The sequence below is a fragment of the Rhinopithecus bieti genome, unplaced genomic scaffold, assembly GCF_001698545.2.
Source record: "Rhinopithecus bieti isolate Rb0 unplaced genomic scaffold, ASM169854v2 scaffold_947, whole genome shotgun sequence".
NCBI classification, from domain to species: Eukaryota; Metazoa; Chordata; class Mammalia; order Primates; family Cercopithecidae; genus Rhinopithecus; species Rhinopithecus bieti.
Genome location: NW_016803664.1, coordinates 7,114,045 through 7,130,209, shown reverse-complemented (window position 1 = coordinate 7,130,209; position 16,165 = coordinate 7,114,045). Strand labels below are relative to the sequence as shown.

General features: G+C 37.1%; 1 protein-coding gene and 1 long non-coding RNA gene across 3 annotated transcripts in view; one reads left to right on the top strand and one right to left on the bottom strand.

Annotated features, from left to right (window-relative positions):
* The window catches only part of LOC108512668 (uncharacterized), a 280,548-nt gene that overhangs the window by 166,738 nt on the left and 97,645 nt on the right, over positions 1–16,165 (bottom strand). The gene's annotated exons all lie outside the window — the stretch shown is intronic.
* The window catches only part of ARSJ (arylsulfatase family member J), a 105,772-nt gene that overhangs the window by 45,140 nt on the left and 44,467 nt on the right, over positions 1–16,165 (top strand). The window lies entirely within an intron of this gene.

The following is a 16,165-nucleotide window of genomic DNA, read 5'->3' as shown; positions in this document are numbered from 1 at the left end:
TTCTCTAGTCAAATCAAAATGTTTAATGAAAAAATATTTTCTGTCTTGATGGGTTATAGTGGAGAAGATTATGTTGTCTTCATTTTATGAACATGAATTATAAACAAAATCTGTAATTTTTTATATTATTTTCTGGTTTTAGTACTTAAATTCCATATAGTATCCTGCCCAATGACACATAAACCATAAAAATTCAACAAATATCACTTATCAGTGATGAGTCTGTTTTTCAAGGCAAATTTACTTGTTTATAATAGTTAATTTTACTGTCTTATCCACTCTGCCATGCTTCTACATTAATGCTTTTACTAATGCTACACCATTTGAGTTACACTGTGCATCAGGCACTGTACAATACATCAACACAGTGATAAAGATGCCAAAAAAGGCCCTGGCTGCATGGAGCCTGACATCCTAGTGGGCAGTGAATGAGGGGCAAGTAACAACAGTATGATCATTTTAGAATATGCTAAAATGGAAATGAACAGGCTGATTTGATGGCAAATAGTATTTAAGATTCAACATTTACTTCTTGATGTATTTATACATTTATTTGTTGAATAGCTATTATGTACACCAGAAATTGCAAATTCAAGTGCCTATATATGAAGTGTGGGAAGCAGCTACCTAATGGAAGTCGTACATGTGTTTTTCAAGTAGTCTTCATTTCATATTTTACTGCTAACTGAGATTCTCCCTTGGAATACATCTGACCCACTTCTGGTTACCACAACATGCAAATGTCTTTTTTGGGGGGATAGCAGATACATCCTTTTTCTTTTGAATGGCAGTCTGTTCCATGGACATACATATACAGAAAATGCATTCATCTACTTATTTACTCATTCATTCAATGACCTTTTAAGTGACAATTTTATTTCAGAATGTATGTACAAAGGGGAGAGCCACAATGGTAAGACTCAGATACTACTCTTCACTAACTTACAAGCCACATGACATGAACCCTTTCCTTATTTTTCTGTCTAGTCAGCCAGAACTAGCTTCCTCCTCTTTAGAACACCCAAAGGGTTTTCTGTCTCTTGTACATTTCTATGTCTTGTCCTTCTTATTTAGCTCCTTTTTATATATCTTGCATGACGTTCCTCATGGCATCAAAAACTGTGCCTTACTCACCGAAGCTGCTCAATAAATGTTTACTATATGAATGAGGAAAAGATCAAACTAAGTCAGAGCTGTTGCCCATATGATCACAGTGCTTTTTGTAGGTTACAACATCATATTTTGCATTTATTTACATTGCAAATTATCATGAGGATATAACAGACAGTACCTTCTCCAATTATTTGGTTTTGACATTTAATTTCCTGACTAGCTATCCTTAGTTAATTACCTCAGTGTTGAAAGAATGTTTAAAATACATTTTAAAGTTTTATACAGACTTTCAGAAGGAAAGTAATTTGAAATCCAGACATTGCTAATTTCCATTTTAGGGAAAGTTTGAGAATCATAGTATATACTTAGGCTAAATGGGAAAGTAGAGAAATAATTGACCAATCCATCAAATTAAGAAAATAGATTAATTTCTAATTCAGATTTGCACTGGAAAAGTGGCTTAGTTTGCTCTTATTTCTTGGGTCAATTCATATTCCAGTGTAGTAAAAGATAAATCCTAAGGTTTAGAATACACAATTTAAAATTATTAATTAAGAAATTTTTTGTTGATACCTAGTAGACATACGTATTTTCAGGGTGCATGTGAAATTATATTAAATTATCACATTTATGTTTATATTATATTTATATTAAATTATCACATGTAGCCTGAAAATATGCACATCTAATAGGTATCAATAAAATACACTCATATAATCCAATCAAAGTAAATGGGATATTCATCTTAAATATTCATCTTCATAATAGGTACATTCGAATTATTCTCTTCAGGTTATTTGGAAATGTACAATCAATTAATATTGACTACAGTCACCTTACTGACTTTACTGATGATCACCAATCTACTCTCAATCTACTTCAATCTCAAAGACATGATATTTTCTAGTTCCCATATATGAGTGGAAACATGCAAAATTTATCTTTCTGTGCCTGACCTCTTTTACTTAATATAAAGACCTCCAATTCCATCCATGTTGCTGGAAATGACATGAGTTAGTTCTTTTTTATTGATGAATAATTCTCTTGTGTGTATCTACATACCACATTTTTTTTTATCTATTAATGAACATTTAGGTTGATTTCATATTTTGATTATTACAAATATTGCTGCAACAAACATGGGAGTGCAGATGTATCTTCAATATATTGAATATACACCCAGCCGTGGAATTTGCTGGATTACATGGTAGTTCTATTTTTAGTTGTTTGGGAAACCTCCATACTGTTTTCCATAGTGGGTGTACTAATTTATATTTCCACCAACAGTGTACAAAGTTCCCCAGCATCCGTTATTTACTGTCTTTTTGATACAAGTCATTTTAATTGGGGTGTATCTTAATTTTGTGTCCTGTAACTTTACTGAATTCCTTTATCAATTCCAACAGTTTTTTGGTAGTCTTCAGGCATTTCTAAATACAAGACCATGTTGTCTGCATGCAAGGTAAATTTGACTTCTTTTTTGCTAATTTGGATGCCTTTTCTTTCTTTCTCTTGCCGAATTGCTCTGGCCAGGACTTCCACTATTATGTTTAATAAACATAATTCTGTAAAATGCTAAAAACAGGAATCCTTGTGCTGTTTCAGATCTTAGAGGAAAAGCTTTTAATTTTTCCTTGTTCAGTATGATGTTGACTATGGGTTTATCATATATATGGCTTTTATTATTTTAAAGTATGTTCCTTCATACCCAGTTTGGTGAAGGTTTGTCGTATGTTGAATTTTATCGGAAGTTTTTTCAGCATCTATTAAAATCATCATATGGGTTTTTTCCTTGCTTCTGTTAATGTGATATAATTTATTGTGATAATTGTTCTGTTAATATAATAAGTAATTCATTCATTTACTTATTTTGAGCCATCCTTGCATCCCTAGGATGAAATCCCACTTGATCATCGTGAAAACCTTTTCAATGAGGAGTTGAATTGAGTTTGCCAGGATTTGTTGATAATTTTTGCATCCCTGTTCATCACTGATATTAGCCTGTAGTTTTCCTCTTTTGTTGTGTGTCTGTATGGTTTTGGTATCAGAGCAACACTGGCCTGGTCGCATGAGCTTTAATGCATTCTCTTTTCTTCAATATTTTTTTTTTTTTGAAGATTTTAGTAGAATTAGTAATGGTTTCTCTTTAAATGTTTGATAAAATTTACCAGTGAAGCCATGAGGGTTTTTCTTAGATGAGAGACATTTTATTAGAGTTTCAATCTCGTTACCTATAGATTTGCTGAGATTTTCTGTTTCTTCATGGTTCTATTTTGGCAGGCTGTATGCATCTACCAATTTATCCATGTATTCTAGGTTTTCTAACTTGTTGGCATAAAGCTGTTTGTAATAGTGTCTAAAGATTCTTTGTATTACTGTGGTCTCAGTTGTTATGTCTCCTTTTTTGTTTCTGATTTTATTTATTTAGGTCTTCTCTGTTTTCTTTTTAGTTAGTCTAGCTTAAAAGTTTGTCAATTCTGTTTATCTCTTCAAAATACCCACTTTTCACTTAAGTGATCTTCTGTATTGTTTTGTTAGCTCAATTTTACTTATTTACAATCTGATCTTTAGTATTTCTTTTCTTCTACTAAGGTTGAGTTTAATTTGCTCTTGCTTTTCTATTTCTTAAGGTGCATCATTAGATTGTTTATTTGAAGTTTTTCTACTTTTTTTACATAGGCATTTATTGCTATAAACTTTCCTCTTCATACTGTTTTTGCTGTATTCCATACCATAGATTTGGGTATGTTATATATCAATTTTAATTTGTTTGGAGAAAATTTAAAGTTTTCTTCTTAATTTCTTCTTTGACCCACTGGTCATTCAGGAGCATGTGTTTGTGCAGTTTCCAAGGTTCCCCTTGCAGTTGATTTCTGGTTTCATTCCATATTGGTCAAAAAAGATATTTGATATGATTTCTACTGTATTGGATTTTTCGAGACTTGTTTTGTTGCCTAAGATATGGCCTACTCTGGAAAATGTTCCATTTGCTGATGAAAATAATATGTATTCTGGGTTAAACATTCTGTATATGTCAATTAGGGCTATTAGTCTAATGTCTAGTTTAACTTTTTGTTGTTGTTGTTGATTTTCTATCTGGATAATTTGTCTATTACTGAGACCAGGGTGTTGAAGTTCCCTACTGTGATTACATTACAGTTCATCACTGCCTTTAGATCTACTAATATTTGCTTTATATACATGGGAGCTCTGGTGTTCAGTGCATAGATATTTACAGTTGTAGTCTCTTGCTAAATTGGCCACTTTATCATTACACGGTGACCTTTTTTTGTCAGTTTTTACTATCTTTGATTTGTAGTCTATTTTTATCTTATATAAGTGTAGAAAGTATAGCTACTCCTGGTCTTTTAAGTTTCTAGTTGCGTGGACTATCTTTTTCCATTCCTTTGCTTTCGGTTTATGTGGGTCATTATAGTTGAAGTCTTGGTTTCTTGCAAGCAGCATGGAAGTATACAATTCCAGCCATAGTTTGTTTATTTGTTATGAATTCTCATCATTCTTTACTGATTGGGATTAATTATTTCATTCCATCTGTGTTTACATTTTGGTTTATTTTGATTCAGGTATTAAAATTACATTTTAGTGTCTCCTGGATCGAGCTATTTCTTGTGTTTCCATTCGATTCTAATTGTTGTTATTATTTTTTATATCTATTATTTATTTGGTCTTGCAATTATTACCTTTTTCTTGCAAATACCCTGAGCCCCTTGACATGAGGTCCTGCCTGCATGTAAGGCTTGCTTGCTCAGAGGAGAAACATATTTAACCTCTCCAGATTCCAAAATAATTTAAAATGTATTTTTAATTATAACTGGTAAAAATAGTTTATTGAAGACATTCACTTTTATAGAAATACTAGTAACATAAAATGAGGCATGGAGTATGGGAGATTACATCTTCTTTGTTAAGGGTGGCATTACTCTACTGTAAGCAGATGGAAACAATGGCTGCTCCTTTCATAGCTCAAATAGCCTCCTTCTTCTGTACCCTTTGTGTTGTGGTTATCTCATTAATGCCTTTTCCTTCTTCTTTTCATTTAATCTTGGATCACAGTAGGTCCAAGAGGAGAGTAAAGTTGTTAATGAAGAGGAATATTCTATTCTTGTTTCTCTTCTTGCTTAAAATGTAGAATGTCAACCAAAGTAAAAGGGTAGCCTTTTATGTACATTTATTTGTACTTCAAAATTTTAGAATTAAGTTATAAAAAAAAAAGGTCACTTTCAAACTGGGGCTGTAATAATTTACTAATAGTAAAACTACCAATTATTAAATGCTTATTATGATGGTTAATATGAGGTGTCAATTTGATTGGATTGAAGGATACAAAATATTAATCCTGAGTGTGTCTGTGAGGGTGTTGCTAAAGGAGATTAACATTGGAGTCTGGCAACCCACCCTTAATCTGGTGAGCACAATCTAATCAGCTGGCAGCAAATATAAAGCAGGCAGAAAAACATAGAAAGGTGAGACTGGCCTAGCCTCCAAGCCTACATCACTCTCCCATGCTGGATGCTTCCTGTGCTCAAACATCAGACTCCAAGTCCTTCAGTTTTGGGACTCTGACTGACTCTCCTTGCTCCTCAGCTTGCAGACAGCCTATTGTGGGACCTTGTGATTGGGTAAGTTAATACTTACTAAACTCCCATTTCTATTAGTTCTGTCCCTCTAGAGAACCCTGACTAATACAGATTTGGGTACCAGGGATGGTTCTAGAGGAATGGAATATTAAGGATAGAGTTCTTTCATTGGTTTTGGGGTTTCTGGAGTTGGCTCCTTAATTTGATTAGACCTAAAAATGCTAAGGACTCTACTTCTAATAGCATAGAGAACACTGATAGCCCTTGACATGAACTGTTTAGAGAGTTGTGCAAAATCAATGCATTTGACACTCCTGATTCACTCACTACTTGTGAGAGGCAAGGAGTTTAGTGACTTTATACATAATACCTTTGACCATATGTGGAGAACCAAGGAACATAATTAAGCTGGTTGGTTGTTCCTAAGTTCAGTTGACAAACTGATGAAAGAAAATGATGAACTAAGAGATTCTGTCCCATGGCCTCAGAAGTGGATACTGAGCCTCAACTCTGCTAAGATTGCCCTGAGCGAGAGTCTTATCTCCTGTAGAGAAAGAGCTGAAATTGTGGAAAAACAGATACAAACTCTTATCATGAGAGTGGCTGACATGCCAAAAAAGGTGCATGCAGAGCCTCACCAGGTGTCTACTATTAAAGTGAGGGCATTGATTGGAAAAGAATGGGACCCTACAACTTGGAATGGGGACGTGTGTGTGGACCCTGATAAAGCTGGGGACCACTGAGTTTGTAAACTCTGATGAACCTCTTTTGCTGAAAGGGACAACTTCCCCATCCCCAGTAGTGGCAACATCCCCCCCACCCACCCCGCCCCAACCCATGCTGCCGGCAGCCTTTCCACCTTGGTCTGAGGAGATAAACCCTGTGCTGCCTGAGGCAACAGTGATGGTCTCCCCTGAGGCAGTTGCCAGGCAATATAATGATTCTCCTCAGGAGCCACCCCAACACCCCTGTTTCTTTCTAGACCTATAACTAGACTAAAGTCCCAGTGGGCCCCTAGAGGTGAGTTTCAGAGAGTAACCCATGAGTAGATGTGCTACACTCAAAAAGTACGTTTTGAGTTCTCTAATTTATATAAACAGCAATCTGGAGAAGAGGCATGGGAATGGATATTAAGGGTATTGGATAATGGTGGAAGAAACATAGAGTTGGATCAGGCTAAATTTCTTGACTTGGGACCACTAAGTAGGGACTCTGCTTTTAATGTTGCAGCTCGAGGAGTCAAAAAAGGTTCTAATTGTTTATTTGTTTGGTTAGCTAAATATGAATTTAAAGATGGTCCACTGTGAGCAAGGTGGAAATGCCTGATTTCCCCTGGTTTAATGTAGAGGAAGGGATCCAAAGGCTTAGGGAGATTGGGATGGTGGAGTGGACTTGTCACTTTAAACCTATTCATCCCAGCTGGGAGGGTCTAGAAGATATATCCTTGACCAATGCCTTGCAAAACAGATTTGTGAGGGCAGTACCTGCATCTTTGAAGAGCCCTGTAATTGCTCTTCTCTGTATGTCAGATCTAACAGTGGGAACCACAGTCACTCAACTACAAAATGTAAACACAATGGGAATAATTGGATCCTGAAGTGTCAGGGGCCAAGTGGCAGCACTCAACCATCAAAGGCAAGGTGGGTGTAGCCACCATAATGGACAGCAGAGACAAAGCAGCAATCAGAATGCCCTGACTCGTGTAGACCTCTAGCACTGGCTAATTAATCACAGTGTTCCTAGAAGTGAAATTGATAGGAAGCCTACTACATTCCTACTTAATTTATATAATGAGAAAACTTCTAGGTCGAATGGACAAAAGGCTATTTTGAATTCTAAAAACAGAGAATCACAGCTCCTCAATCAATTTCCAGACTTTATCCAGTTTACAGACCCCAAACCCCTTAATGAAGGGGAGGCTGGTTCCTCTTGAGCAAGGACCCCACTACATTACAGACATTTTTTGCAATGAATCTTTCTCCCATCCTTCCCTAAGGAGACCTCTGGCCTTTTACAAGGGTAACTGAGCATTGAGGAAAGGGAAATAATCAGACATTTCTGGGACTACTGGACACTGGCTCTGAGCTGACATTAATTTCAGGGAACCCAAAACATCCTGTGGTCCTCCAGTTAAAGTAGGGGCTTATGAAGGTCAGGTAATTAATGGGATTTTAGTTCAGGTCTGACTTACAGCAGGTCCAATGTGTCCCCAGACTCATTCTGTGGTCATTTCCCCAGTACCAGAATGCATAACTGGCATAGACATACTTAGCAGCTGGTAGAACCCACACACTGGCTTCCTGACTGATAGGGTAAGAGCTATTATGGTGGGAAAGGCCAAATGGGATCCATTAAAGCTGACTCTACCTAGAAAAATAGTAAGTCAAAAATAATATTGTGTCCCTGGATGGATTGCAGAGATTAGTGTCACCATCAAGGACTTGAAAGATGCAGGGGTGGTGATTCCCACCACATCCCCATTCAACTCTTCCATTTGGCCTGTGTAGAAGACAGATGGATCTTGGAGAATGACAATGATTCTCCTAAGCATAACCAAGTAGTCGATTCCAATTGCAGCTGCTGTACCAGATGTGGTTTCATTGCTTGACGAAATTAATACTTCTCCTGATACCTGGTATGCAACCACTGACTTGCCAAATGCCCTTTTCTCCATTCCTGTCCATAAGGTCCCCCAGAAGCAACTTTCCTTCAGCTGGCAAGGCCAGCAATATACCTTTACTGTCCTATGTCAGGGGTATATCAACTTTCCAGCTTTGTGTGATAATCTTATTCAGAGAGAACTTGATCACTTCTCGTTTCTGCAAGATATCACACTGGTCCATTACATTGATGACATTATGCTGATTGGATCCAGTGAACAAGAAGTAGCAAACACACTAAATTTATTGGTGAGACAGTTGTGTGTCAGATGATGGGAAATAAATCCAACTAAAATTCAGGGACCTTCTACCTCAGTAAAATTTCTATGGGTCCAGTGGTGTGGGCTCCAGTGGAGTGAGGTCTGTCATGATATTCCTTCTAAGGTGAAGGATAAGTTGCCACATTTGGCCCCTCCTACAAGCAAGAAAGAGACACAATGCCTAATGGATTTTTGAGGCAACACATTCCTCATTTAGGTGCATTACTCTGACCCTTTTATTGAATGACCCAAAAGGCTACAAGTTTTGAGTGGGGTCCGGAACAAGAGAACGCTCTGCAACAGGTCCAGGCTGCTGTGCAAGCTGCTCTGCCACTTGGACCATATGACCCAGCAGATTCAATGGAGTTTGGGGTGGCAGTGGCAGATAGGGATGCTGTTTGGAGCCTTTGGCAGGCTCCCATAAGTGAATCACAGCAGAAGCCTCTAAGATTTTGGAGCAGGACCCTGCCATCTTCTGCAGATAACTACTCTCCTTTTGAGAGACAGCTCTTGACCTGTTACTGGGCTTTGGTGGAAACTGAACGTTTGACTATGGGTCATCAAGTCACCATGTGACCTGAAGTGCCTATCATGAACTGGATGCTTTCTGACCCATCTACCAATAAAGTGGGTTGTGCACAGCAGCATTCCATCATCGAATGGAAGTGGTATGTACATGATCTAGCTCTAGTAGGTCCTGAAGGCACAAGTAAGTTACATGAGGAAGTGGCTCAAATACTAATGGTCTCCACTCCTGCCACCCTGCCTTCTCTCCCCCAGCATGCACCAATGGCCTTATGGGGAGTTCTCTGTGATCAGTTGATAAAGGAAGAGAAGACTAGGGTCTGGTTCATAGTGGGTCTGCACAATATGCAGACACCACCCAAAAGTGGACAACTGCAGCACTCCAGCCACTTTCTAGGACATCCCCAAAGGACAGAAGTGAAGGGAAATCTTCCAGTGGGCAGAAATTTGAGGAGTGCACCTGGTTGTGCACTTTGCATGGAAGGAGAAATGGCTGGATGTGCAATTATATACTGTTTCATGGGTTGTCGCCAATGGTTTGGATGGATGGTGAGGGACTTGGAAGAAGCATGATTGGAAAATTAGTGACAAATAAATTTGGGGAATAGGTATGTGGATGGACCTCTCTGAGTGGTCAAAAATTGTGAAGATATTTGTATCCCATGTGAGTGCTCACCAACAAGTGACCTCAGCAGAGGAGGATTTTAATAATCATGTGGATAGGGTAACCCGTTCTGTAGACACCACTCAGCCTCTTTCCACAGCCATCCCTGTCATTGCCCAATGGGCCCATGAACAAAGTGGCCAGGTTGGCAGGGATGGAGGTTATGCATGGGCTCAGCAACATAGACTTCCATGCACCAAGGCTGACCTGGCTATGGCCACTGTTGAGTGCCCAATTTGCCAGCAGCAGAGACCAACACTGAGCCCTCGATATGCTGATCAGCCAGCTACGTGGTGGCAGGTTGATTATATTGGACCTCTTGCATCATGTAAAGGGCAGAGGTTTGTCCTCACTGGAATAGACATTTACTCCAGATATGGGTTTGCCTTTCCTGCACACAATGCTTCTGCCAAGACTACCATCTGTGGGTTCATGGGATGCCTCATCCACTATCATGGTATTCCATACAGTATTGCCTCTGACAAAGGCACTCACTTTACAGCTAAAGCAGTGTGGCAGTGGACTCAACGGTCATGGAATTCATTGGTCTTACCCTGTTCCCTATCATCCTGAAGCAGCTAGATTGATAGAATGGTGGAATGGCCTTTTGAAATCACAATTACAACGCTAACTAGGTGACAATACTTTGCAGGGCTGGGGCAAAGTTCTCCAGAAGGCCGTGTATTCTCTGAATCAGTGTCCAATATATGGTACTGTGTCTCCCATAGCCAGGATTCACGGGTCCAGGAATCAAGGGGTGGGAGTGGAATAGGTACCATTCGCCATCACCCCTAGTGATCTACTAGCAAAATTTTTGCTCCCTGTTCCTGCAACATTACCTTCTGCTGGCCTAGAGATCTTACTTCTAGAGGGAGGAACGCTGCCACCAGGAGACTTAAAGATTCTATTAAACTGCAAGTTAAGATTGCCACCTGGACACTTTGGGTTCCTCCTACCTTTAAGTCAACAGGCTAAGAAGGGAGTTAGTGTTGGCTGGGGTGATTGACCCGGACTATCAAGATGAAATCAGTCTACTACTCCATAATGGAGGTAAGGAAGAGTATGCATGGATATAGGAGGTCCATTAGGTTGTCTCTTAGCATTACCATGCCCTGTGATTAAGGTCAATGGGAAACTACAACAGCCCAATCCAGGCAGGACTACAAATGTTCCAGACCCCTCAGGAATGAAGGTTTGGGTCAGTCCACCAGGAAAAAAAAAAAAAAAAAACACAAGCTGCTGAAGTGCTTGCAGAGGGCAAAGGTAATACAGACTGTGTAGTAGAAGAAGGTAGTCATCAATATCAGCTACAACCACGTGACCAGCTGCAGAAACAAGGACTGTAACTGTCATGAGTATTTCCTCCCTCTTTTGTTAAGAACATGTTTGTGCATGTATAACACCTATGCTAAGAAAATATCTTCATTTTCTTTTCTTTTCCTTTATCATGTGTCATAAGATTTATTGACTTTTAAGTATTGCTTTTTAAGCTTTTAAGTATTATTAAAACTTTATGTAATAGTGTTTGAGTGGGGATTGGTGCACTTCTGGTTGTATGAAGGATAGTTGTATTATGTTAGGTGTAATTATGACCTTATTATTGTCTTATTTGAAGATTATCAGGAGATGTGTATGGGTTCAAGTTGACAAGGGGTGGACTTGTGATGGTTAATAATGAGTGTCAACTTGATTGGATTGAAGGATACAAAGTATTGATCCTGGGTGTGTCTGTGAGGGTGTTGCTAAAGAGATTAACATTTCAGTCAGTAGGCTGGGAAAGACGGACCCACCCTTAATCTGGTGGGCACCATCTAATCACCTGCCAGTGAATATAAAGCAGGCAGAAAAACGTGAAAAGGAGAGACTGGCCTAGCCTCCCAGCCTAAATCTTTCTTCCATGCTGGATGCTTCCTGCCCTCGAACACTGGACTCCAAGTTCTTCAGTTTTGGGACTCTGGCTCTCCTTGCTCCTCAGCTCGCAGACAGCCTATTGTGGAACCTTGTGATTGTGTAAGTTAATACTTAATAAATATATATATATACACACACACACACATATATATCCTATTAGCTCTGTCCCACTAGAAAACTCTAATACACTTATAAAATGTCAAGTGCATTACAAACATTATAATATTTAAATCTCAAGATAATCCAAGGTAACAAATTCTATTATTAGTATATTATCTATGAGAAAACAAAGCACAGAGAAGACAAATTCACTTCGATAATTAGCTCCAGAACTAAATTTGAACCTATGCAGTCTTATGCTAGAGAAATGTGATCCAATAGAACTTTTATTTTATAGCAATTTTGTTTTTATGGAAATTTTATTTTAAAGGATCATTTTATTTTTGTAGGAATGTTCTACATTTTCACTATCCAATACAGTACCCACTAGCCACAAATGGCTATTGAACATCTGAAATATGGCTAATATAACTAAGAAACTGAATTTTCATTTTATTTAGTTAAATTACTTTTAACGTAAATAGCTGCTTGTAGGTAGTGCCTCCCATGTTCGACAGTGCAGCTCTGCAGCCTAATTCTAAATCACTGCATTCTACCACCTCCCTTAATTTTAAACATGGACAATGGCAGTGCAAATAGGATGCTGGAAAGGATGCTGGAAATGTATACACCATTGACAATATTTGTTTACCAAGAAAATTTTAAAAGAAACTAAAGAACAAAAACTTTCCTGTTTACCATTTTATTGAGCAATAGAGAAAATCTAATGCTAATTAGAGAAACTTGTTTACAATTTTCAGTGTGAAATAAAACTTTTTTCCTCTTTCTTAATTTTTGTCTCATATTTTCTTCTGAAGAACAAGTAGAATTCAGTTTACTCTGATCTACATAGGCTGAAATCTAAGAGCTATTTTCCTCAAATTTTTGCTTCTATATTATTTTTTATTCCCTGAAAGTTCAAGAAATATCAAAGGCATTCAAGAATAATGTATTTCTAAGACACTTTAAAGGCATCTTTTATTATTCCAAGAAATAGTTTGCATTAGCCTTCTATAGAGAAAGAGAACAGCAGGATGTATATAAACAGATAAAAATAAATTTATTTTAAGGAATTGGCTCATGCAGCCATGGAAACTAGCAAGCCCAAAATCTACAGGATAGGCCGGCAGGCTGGAGACCCAGGGGAGGAAGACCCAATGCAGCAGTTCAAGTCCTAAGGCAACCTGCTGGCAGAATTCCATCTTCTTCAGGAGACATCAGTCTTTTTTTATTAAGGCCTTCCACTAATTCAGAGAGGCCCATCCACTTTATGGAGGGTAATCTGTTTTACTCAAAGTCAACTGACTTAAATTATAATCTCATCTTTAAAAATACTTTTACAGAAACATCTAGAACAGTATCTGGTTACCATATCCTAGCCAAGTTAACATACAAAATTAAACTTTACATCCGTCATTTAACATTTCTGTATGTAGTACAACAAACTGCACTGTTCCATGGAGTACCCTGGAAAGAATCTGACTCATACTAAAGAAAATGGCTTTCATATAACCAAGCAAAATTGGCATGTTTAACAAATCACCAGATAGAGCATTCTAAATTGTTACATTGTTTCATATTACTCTAAAATCTGTTTGATGCTATCTAATTATCATCAAATAGCACTTTCTTGTTTTCTATAATGTATAAGTAAAAGCATGAAGACAGCTGTAAATATTGTCATTTTCCGGGTAGTGAAAATATAACAGTGATTGATCAGAGTTGAATCTACCATTACGTCCATCAACTATAGAACATGTCTAATATATTTGCGGGAAATATAGTGCATAGCAATAGAGCTGATGGGATGATATCATGTTAGACATTTCATAACTAAACATGGACCAATAGTAAATCATAAAGAATAATTAGAATATTTGTTAGTAATCCTCCTATTTACATATCAAATATGAAAATTAAGTGTTAAATTACATTTCTTTGTTGATTACAAACTCTTAGTAATTGAAGCTATTTAAAATTGAATAACAATGTTTGATTTGGGCTGGTCTGTAATTTCACACCATGAATTTCAGCACAGTACTTTTCTAACATATTATCTTTGACTAAGGCATGAGATTTTACTTAATCAGAAAACGTCTCTTGGGAAGAGAATTAGAGAGAGAAAGATACTTCCTTGATTTTTAAAACGTTCTTTCTTGTAGTAGACATTACTTCACATTCCTCACAAACTATGATGTTGATACTGCTTTCTTTCACATTCGTATGGGGAAGTTGGATCACAAGATAAGGAAACAACTGCCCTGTCCGTGTCATTCAAGCATGATGGCTATTATTTGATTTCTTCTTAGAACTATTTGAGAATTCCTTACAAATAGTCTAAACTATTTGCCCATTTATTTAGACTCACTGGCCACCTGAAGTTTTCACCAAGGTATTCCATTCTTGGTTGTTGTGCCCAGGTTGTCTGCATGTGGCTATTGTGAAAGATGAAATTGTATGTCATATTTGGCTGAGAAACTGCTAGATGTAGTCTTTATTTCAGTAGTTTGCAAAAAATAAAAAATAAAAATGAAAAAAGCTGGCCTCAAAATGCAGTAGCAATCTGACTAAGAAGAGAAGCTAGGCTATGTGACAAGTTGAATTAACACAAGGCTAGCGAGATTATTCCTAAAGTAATGGATTAATATTCACTAAGCTGGTGGCTTTGTTTACAGCCTGGGTAAATAAAATTCACCATAACAAGCCACTGAATCTAACTGGCTTTGTGATATCTAGAGCCCAGAGCCTTGGTTAAAAGTTACATTCCTTATGCTTTTAAATACATTTTGTAGTTTCAGGTGAATAACTTCGAGAGCCTTTGCCCCTTCTCAGTCAACGTTAAAACAGAAAAGCTATCATCCAAGATAATAAGAAAAAGAGCTTATATAAACAAAAAGAATCTTAACTAAGGAATCTTAACTAAGTCTTTTGCTAACACACATCCCACCCCAAAGTCCTAACAGACCTGTTCTTTGTACACTTCCTTCTGTTACTGAAATGAGTAATACTCAGCACAGTTTATGGAAGTTACAAAGCACATATGTCAGCAAGATTCTTTTCTCTCAAGGCTTGTAATCAATTTTTTATGGCCCATGGTTTTATTTAAGTTTGAAGCTTATGATTTTTAGTTCTTTATTTTGGTTTCACAGTTACAATAATTTGAAGTGTATGTATGTGTGTGTGTGTGTGTGTGTGTGTGTGTGTTTCAGGGAATTATAAACAATATACTTCACTGTCTCTTTGTTGGATGAATCTAAATCAACTCCATGCAGCACCTATACAGTCCAGCTATCTCATGTCATGTAGCAAGCTCAGCTTTAACATTCCAGGCTGTTATTATTAATGCCACTTCTCTTTATTTAATGTCTTCTAATGCTTGTCAGTGCTTCAGATTAAATTGTTCGAGAATATGAATGTGACATTTGTGGTTTCCTGGGCCTCATTGACACTTAAAACTTCTAAAACTTCATTTTTACTCTAAAATAGGATGATGTATATAAAATGCTTGCCAGATTGACTTTCTTATAGTTGACACTCAAAATAGACAATGCTCAGAACTCTTGTCCCCTCATGGACTTCAATAATAACTACATGTCACACTTCTGTCAGCCTCCAAAGAGACTTACAGCCTTCTGAATTCTTTATGATTTGTCTTTTTAAACAAATGTTTAATTTTAGGAGAATTTAGTCTATATTTCAGCTTTTAGTGGCTAATAAAAGTCATTGACTTACAGAATGTTAGAAGTGAAACCCCCTTGAGGCTCCCTAATTTCAGACTCCTTATTTAATAGAAGAAATTTTGTTAGTGTTTTGAAGAGTTTTCTTAATGTCGACTAGTATGCTTCTTTAAGGTATCACCAATAGTTATTTGGACTTGTTTCTGCGAACATATTATTGTCCACAACGTACAGGGATGTTGCAAAGTGATCTGAATGATTTTTGTTGTGTTTTATGAATGTGTGATTTGAGTCTGCTCATCTGTATCTATTACTTATTGATACTTTTCTATAGAATATTTTACGTTTGAACACTCATGCGAACATGAATACTCTGTGGAAACCTTTTTAACCTCACCAAAATCATCTTGTATAAGAGATAGAGAACAATTATTATCTTTGGCAAAACAGTGTTTTTAATTTTTTTAACTCTCAGAAACTGTAACTGTCAGCTCTAAGTTCCTACTCCAACAAATATATGAAGGAATATTAATCAGTCCTCTCTTTTATTAAAATGTGAAGGGGTAGACAGCATGGTATACAATATACAAGAAGGAAGTGCTTTATTTCTATAGAAGTAGCTTATTTCTAGCTCCTGCCAAAAAAAAAAAAAAAAAAA